The sequence below is a fragment of the Asparagus officinalis genome, chromosome 6 (genome assembly GCF_001876935.1).
Source record: "Asparagus officinalis chromosome 6, Aspof.V1, whole genome shotgun sequence".
Classification (NCBI taxonomy): domain Eukaryota; kingdom Viridiplantae; phylum Streptophyta; class Magnoliopsida; order Asparagales; family Asparagaceae; genus Asparagus; species Asparagus officinalis.
The window spans coordinates 27,767,105-27,774,794 of record NC_033799.1 but is presented as its reverse complement, the minus strand read 5'-3'; the positions used below and the strand labels follow the sequence as shown (position 1 = coordinate 27,774,794).

General features: G+C 40.5%; 1 protein-coding gene across 1 annotated transcript in view; it reads right to left on the bottom strand.

The window, feature by feature from the left end:
- Window positions 1-7,690, bottom strand: part of LOC109845965 (reticulon-like protein B9) — a 32,256-nt gene that overhangs the window by 20,442 nt on the left and 4,124 nt on the right. The gene's annotated exons all lie outside the window — the stretch shown is intronic.

The following is a 7,690-nucleotide window of genomic DNA, read 5'->3' as shown; positions in this document are numbered from 1 at the left end:
AAGAAAGATGTTTTTGTGAACCTTAAAGAGAGACTTAGAAATACTAGGCCTTAAAGCAAATTTTCAAGAGCCAAAGCTGGAAATTGATTAATGAAATCTCCACTTGAGGGCTAAAATAGCAGGGTGGTTTGGGAAGACTTTTATTTTTTTTTTTTTATTCTTTAGCTTTTATAAAGCATAGCTATGCCCTTTATGGCGGCCTTTGTTTTTGGATAAAAAGCTATAAAAATTATTTGAGTAGCAATAGTAATTGTTTGGTCAAGACCTAGCTTTTTTTATTGAGCTTATAAGCTAGTTTTTCAAGAAAGCCTAGTATACCAGCTTTTTTATAAATGCGACATTATATGCTAACTTATTACACATTATACCAAAACAAATAGAAATGAAAAGCTAGTTTGGACCAAAAAAATAAAGCCTACCCCAACCCCTCTCTAAGTCAGTTAATTAACATCATACGAGAAATATTTTGCATGACAATTGATGCTAAACATATGTTGTTGTGTATAATTATATATATATATATATATATATATATATATATATATATATATATTATATAATATATATATGATTAATATATATATATATATATATATATATTATATATTATTATATATATATATATATATTATATATATATATATAATTCAAAGTGAAAATATTAAGCTGAAGCTCTATACATTTCCTCCTCAACTAGTATTTGATAGAAGAGGCCTTTCCGGCCGAAGAGCTTCACCCGCAGAATCTGGGCTTTGATGACGATATCACTTGATGAAGCCGCGCCCTGGTGATGAGTTAATGTTTGGTTATGGCTTCTTAGAACATTATTAGAGTGGGTCAAATATATATATTAACCTAGCTTGCTAGTATGGTTCTAAGCTATGTCAGATGGCCCAACAAAAGCCTGAATCTGAAGAAAGGGATAGCTTTTGTGTTTTAGAGCTGTTTTTGGTGCTGATTACACCTGATACCGGCCGATGTGTATAGTTTGAGATATTTGGAGGGTTCATGTGCAAGTAGGGTAGATTTCTTAAGGGTACATAGGCAATAAAGAATCTTTATTTATTTATTTATTTATTTTTGTGTCAATAAAAAAAAAAAATTTTAGGACCAACTGTATATTGCGTTATGTAATACCTAAGGCATATACGAAAATACAAAACCTGGCCTCTGATCAAAACCCACTGAGCAGTAAAACAAATCACGACACTGATGCAAAAGTGTACAATGTAATTACAGTCAACCCTTCCAAGCATGAGTAAATCATCAACAAATATTAGATGATTAATTCCTAATTTGGAGCATTTAAGATGATATTTAACAGACCTCTCATCCTTCAACCGCCTCAACATTGTAGAGAGGTCGTACGTACAGATAACAAACAAATAAGTTATAGGGGATCACCCTGCCTCAACCCTTTTTTACTAGGGAAAATAACTATGAACAGAGTTATTAAAAAATATGGGGTTACAAAGAAAGCTATTAAAAAAAAACATAGAGTATTTGGGGCTACAAACACAGTGCATGATCCAATCAATCATTTTAGATGGAAACCCCAATCGTCAAGCACACTCTTGAAGAAATTCCAATCTAAGGTGTCATATGCTTTCCTAATGTCAACATTAAGCATAGATCTAGGAGATATATTCTTTCTATCATGGTACTTCATTAGTTCATAGCCAAGTAATATGTTACTAGCTAGCTAGAAATTGTCCTACCCTTCACAAATGCAGATTGAGAATCCCCAACAATACCGACTCATTATAGGTTGAAGTCTAGATGTAATCATTTTTTAAATTACCTTATAAATGATCCAGGTTCCAACATGATAGTTTCACGAAGGATTTTTCCATAACACTCCATGCATGCTTGAAAAAAGAAGTAGAGTAGCCATCCGGTCCAGGTGCCCTGCAGTCAGGATTAGAAAATAGACCATAGAGGATTTCAACCTGAGTAATTGGTTGCATAAGAGTCCTTTGCTGCTCTACAGTCAAACATGGTCCTAATTTTACAATATCATCATTCGAAGCATACGAAATAGTGGCTGCTGATCTCATTAAACTAGTATAGAAATGGATAATTTCATTAATTTTTCATCTTTTTGTCCGTAAGTCTATCTCCATCCTGACTGTATAACATCAAAATTTTTGCATAATGCCTTTGATTTCTTATGGATGAGTGAAACCATCGAGAACTTCTATCCCCTTCATAAAGCCATCTAATTCTGGATTTCTGATTAATGAAATTAAATTTAGCCCTTGATAATCTATTATATTTCTCCAAAACCATCCTCTCCTACACAGTAAGATTTTGATCCCACAGATAGAGTATTGAGATTTGTCGCGCGCCTATGCGGAAGCGTTGCACCACACACAACGAACTTGAGATCACGGAAGAAGAAAGCTAGCCAAACCAAATCACGAGTGCAATTCACCAAAATATGACACAAATCAAACCAAACACAAGGATTTATGTGGTTCGGCAATTGCCTACGTCCACGGGGAGAGGATGGGGAGATTTTACTATATGGAGGAGAAATACAACGGGTTACAACTCATAAAATCACTCAAATATAACCCTAACCAAAGCTCTCAACTCCCTCACAATATCTCCATCTCAAAGTGCTCAAAACAATGCTAATTCTCTCCTATTCAATCCTTCAATTGTTCCATATATATAGAAATCCTAAAATTATAAACATACTAGGAATTCTAAACCAAAAGCCAAATCAAATTAGAAATCCTAATAACCTATTACCAAAATAGATTAGGAATCCTAATAACCTCATGTTACCAAAATAGATTAGGAATCCTAAACCAAAATAGATTAGGAATCTGCTATCCAACAATTCTCCACCTCGGCGAAGTGTTCCCAACACTGAGCCGACACCAACATGAGCACCAATGTGTCGTCTCTCTAAACTCGGCTGCACCAATGTGGTTGCCTACGTACCCTCTCTCCCAAGGGATCAAGCCGCCCGTAGTTCATCCAAATGGCCGTTAACGACCTCAACAATCACGAATGTGCAACAAGTTTCGACAATGATCAAACTTGTTGCTCGGAACCACCTTAGTGAGCATATCCGCCGGATTATCCTTTGTGTGGACTTTCACAATCTCCACATCGCCATCTTCAAGAACATCCTGAACGAAGTGATAATGAACGTCAATGTGCTTCGTCCTCGCATGAAAAACCTGATTCTTCACCAAATAGATAGCACTAATGCTATCACAATGAATGGCGACGGACCGCTGCGATATACCAAGTTCCTCCAAAAGTCCTCGAAGCCAAATAGCATCCTTCACGGCCTCCATAACCATCATATACTCTGCATCCGTCGTAGACAAAGCCACCATAGACTGTAAGGTGCATATCTAACACACCGGCGCACGGGTCAAAGTAAACACATATCCCGTAGTAGACCGACGCTTATCCAAATCCCCAAGTAAACACATATCCCGTAGTAGACCGACGCTTATCCAAATCCCCGGCATAATCCGAATCAACATATCTAATGCACAACTGCCCACCTGTAGTGTCCCCGCTTATCCAAATCCCCGGCATAATCCGAATCAACATATCTAATGCACAACTGCCCACCTGTAGTGTCCCGCTCATAAACCAAATCAACGTTGAGCGTACCTCGAATGTACCTCAAAATCCATCTCACAGCGTCCCAACGACCCACTCCTGGATCGTGCATGTATCTTGACACTATGCTCACCGCCTGTGACAAATCCGGCCTCGTACATACCATCGCGTACATCAAGCTCCAAACTGCGCTCGCATATGGAGTTTTCGTCATCAACTCACGGTCTTCAACTGACTTCGGTGAAAGGCCAGCTGACAGCTTTAAATGGGCTCCCAAAGGTACACCAACTGGCTTCGTATCCATGCTAATATGGAATTGTTATAGAACCTTCTTTAAATAAGCCACCTGTGTCAAACAAATCTTGCCCTTCTTCTTGTCTCTGCCGATCTCCATCCTTAAAATGTGCTTCGCCTCGCCCAAGTCCTTCATCTCAAACTCATTCAAAAGCTGAACTTTCAACTCATCTATAGCTAACCTGGAACTAGAGGCAACCAACATGTCATCGACATAAAGCAACAAATAAATGTACGCATCTCCTCTCAACTTGTGAAAATACACGCAAGGATCAAACTGGCTCCGAGTGTACGAATGACCAAGCATAAAACCATCAAATCGCCTATACCACTGTCGAGGAGACTGCTTCAAACCGTATAGCGATTTCTTTAGCCTGCAAACCAACTTATCTTTCCCTGCAGCTCGGAATCTATTTCTTCATCAATATCACCATGAAGAAATGTCGTCTTCACATCCAACTGATCTAACTCTAATCCATACTATGCCACCAAAGCTAGCAGAATCCGAATCGAAGAATGCTTCACCACCGGAGAGAAAACCTCATTATAGTCAATACCTTACTCCTGTGCATAGCCCTTCGCAACCAACCTTGCCTTGAACCTCACTTGAGTGCCCTCAATGCCCTCCTTCGTGTACACCCACTTGCACCCAATTGCCTTCCGCCCCTTTGGAAGCTCAACAAGCTCCCATGTATCGTTCTTATGAAGGGACTCCATCTCCTCCTGCATAGCCACCTACCACGAATCAGCCTCCGAACTCTGCTCGGCCTATCTGAATGTAGTAGGCACCATCTCATTGATACTCTCCATCGGAAGTGCATATGCAACTGTGTCGGCATACCGTGCTGGCACCTGTATGTCTCTCCTCTATCTCCGAACCGTAATAGAATCCTGAACCTAAGCCATCGGTCACTGATCCTGCTCATGAGTACCTGTATCCTCCGCATCACCGTCGTGCTCGCCTGGCGTCACCTCAGTCGGCACTCTAATGGATACTGTACCATCTGGACTCTGTGGAGCTGCATCAATCTCCACCACCTGCGATATCTCTTCTGTCGGGTCGCTCTCCACCTGATGAGAGTTGGAAAGCTTCAAAATAGAAGCCTCATCGAATGTGACGTCTCTACTCAGCACAATCTTCTTATCAACTAGATCCCAAAGCTTGTATCCCTTAACATCACGCTTGAATCCTACAAATATGGCCTTCCTAGCTCGAGGTTCCAACTTATCAGTTTTAACATGATAATATGCAGGGCAACCAAATACCTTAAGCTGGTCATAGTCATGTGTTGTCTCTCCCGACCACATCTCCATAGGGGTCTTCCCCTCAATCGCAGATGAAGACAGCCTATTAATGAGGTGGCTCGCATAAGAAAGTGCCTCAGCCCAAAAGATCTTCTCCAAACCACTATGCGCCAATAAACATCGAATCTTCTCCAGCAAAGATCGATTTAACCTCTCCGCCACCCCCATTATGTTGCGGTGTATGACTAACTGTGAAGTGCCTCTCTATGCCCTCGTCTCGACATAGCTACTGAAAGGGGTGTGAAGTATACTCGCCGTCGTTGTCGGATCGCAACGTCTTAATCTTTCTCCCAGTCTACAGTTCTAATCTCTTCTTCCACTCCACAAACAAATCTAGGACTTCACTCTTATGCTTCATGGTGTACACCCAACATCGCCTAGAATAGTCATCAACGAACGTGACGAACTAATGTCGACTACCAAGTGATGCCGTCTTGGTGGGACCCTAGACATCTGTGTGCACGTAGTCCAAGATGCCCCTCGTCCTATGAATGGCCGTCCCAAACTTCACATTTGTCTTCTTGCCAAGTACACAGTGCTCATAGAATTCCACTTTACCACTCTTGGCTCCCTTCAATAGCCCCTGCTTGCACAATGCCTGCAGTGACTTTTCACCTGTGTGCCCTAGCCTGTAATGCCAAAGTCTGCTCATGTCCGCCTCTGAAATAGCCGAAGCAACCTGGCCAATCTTGGTGCTCCCCTTCAGATAGTATAAATTATGACTGCGGACTCCCTTCATCACCACCAAAGATCCCTTAGTAACCTTCGCTACAGCATCCTCAAAGGTCACCCTGAATCTCTTCGCCTCTAAAGCTCCAACTGAGATAAGATTCTTCTTCAGTTGAGGAACGAATCTCACCTCCTTCAACTCACGAACTACTCCATCGTGCATCCGAATCCTCATAGTACCTATCCCACAAATGCCACAAGATTGATCATTTCCCATGACAACAACACCCCCGTCGAGTCTCTCAAATGATGAAAACCAATCTCGCCTAGGAGTCACATGATAAGTAGCGCCAGAATCAATCATCCAAACTGATGCATCCAAATGGTTCACCTCCGGAGTAATCAAAAGAGAAAAACACGAATCATCGGAATTATCGCCTTTCGCAACGTTCACATCATTGGCCTTCGGGCCCTTTTTCTTGCTATCCTCCTTCTCCTTGAGCTTCGGATAGTCTCTCTTCCAATGTCCATGTTCCTTACAGAATGCACATTGGTTATTTGCTAATTGGTGGCGGCTTCTTGACTTTGACCTTCCTCTATTACCACCTTTCGGATATGGGCTTCTACCTCTCGTCGACAAGGCCTCTCCTGAAGTACTAGCGCGGGAAGTCTCCCTATCCTTCCTCCTCAAATCGTAGTTCGTCAATGCGTTAGTCACTTCACTATAAGTGATAGAAGATCTCCCGTTCAGTAATGTAAGCACGAATGTATCATACTCCTCATCCGGTAAGGAGCCCAAAAGAAAAAAGCCAAACCAAATCACGAGTGCAATTCACCAAAATACGACACCAATCAAACCAAACACAAGGATTTACGTGGTTTGGCAATTGCCTACGTCCACGGGGAGAGGATGGGGAGATTTCACTATATGGAGGAGAAATACAACGGGTTACAACTCACAAAATTACTCAAATATAACCCTAACCAAAGCTCTCAACTCCCTCACAATATCTTCCTCTCAAAGTGCTCAAAACAATGCTAATTCTCTCCTATTCTCTCCTTCAATTGTTCCATATATATATAAATCCTAAAATCATAAACATACTAGGAATTCTAAACAAAAAGCCAAATCAAATTAGGAATCCTAATAAAAATCCTAAAATCATAAACATACTAGGAATTCTAAACAAAAAGCCAAATCAAATTAGGAATCCTAATAACCTATTACCAAAATAGATTAGGAATCCTAATAACCTCATGTTACCAAAATAGATTAGGAATCCTAATAACCTCATGTTACTAAAATAGATTAGGAATCCTAAACCAAAATAGATTAGGAATCTGCTATCCAACAAGATTTTCTTGAATAGCCTTTAAGTCACTTTTTGCTTTACATACCTGAACACTGATAGAATCAAACTGCTTAGCATTCAACTCCTCAAGATCATGTTTGAGTTTTGTTTAATATTGGACAAATCTACACATCTTACACCCTCTAGTAGAATCAGTTCTTCAAACATTATCCGTAATTAGCAAGAACTTTTCATGACTAGGCCGCATTTTGAAGAATATTAAGGATTTTATCCCCCCACACCTCCCATATTCACATATAGAGACCAGACCAGGGGAGTGATCTGAGACAACTGGTAGAAGGTATTCTACTTGACTAGCCAAATAACTGGAAATCCAAGTATCATTAACTAGCTAGTACCCGATCAATTTTACTCCGTACCCTCCCCTCACCATCTTGGTTATTTGACAAGTAAAGAAATAATCCATAGCCTTCAGAGGGGGGAGTTGAACACTGATCAATACACTTCTTTCAAATGCA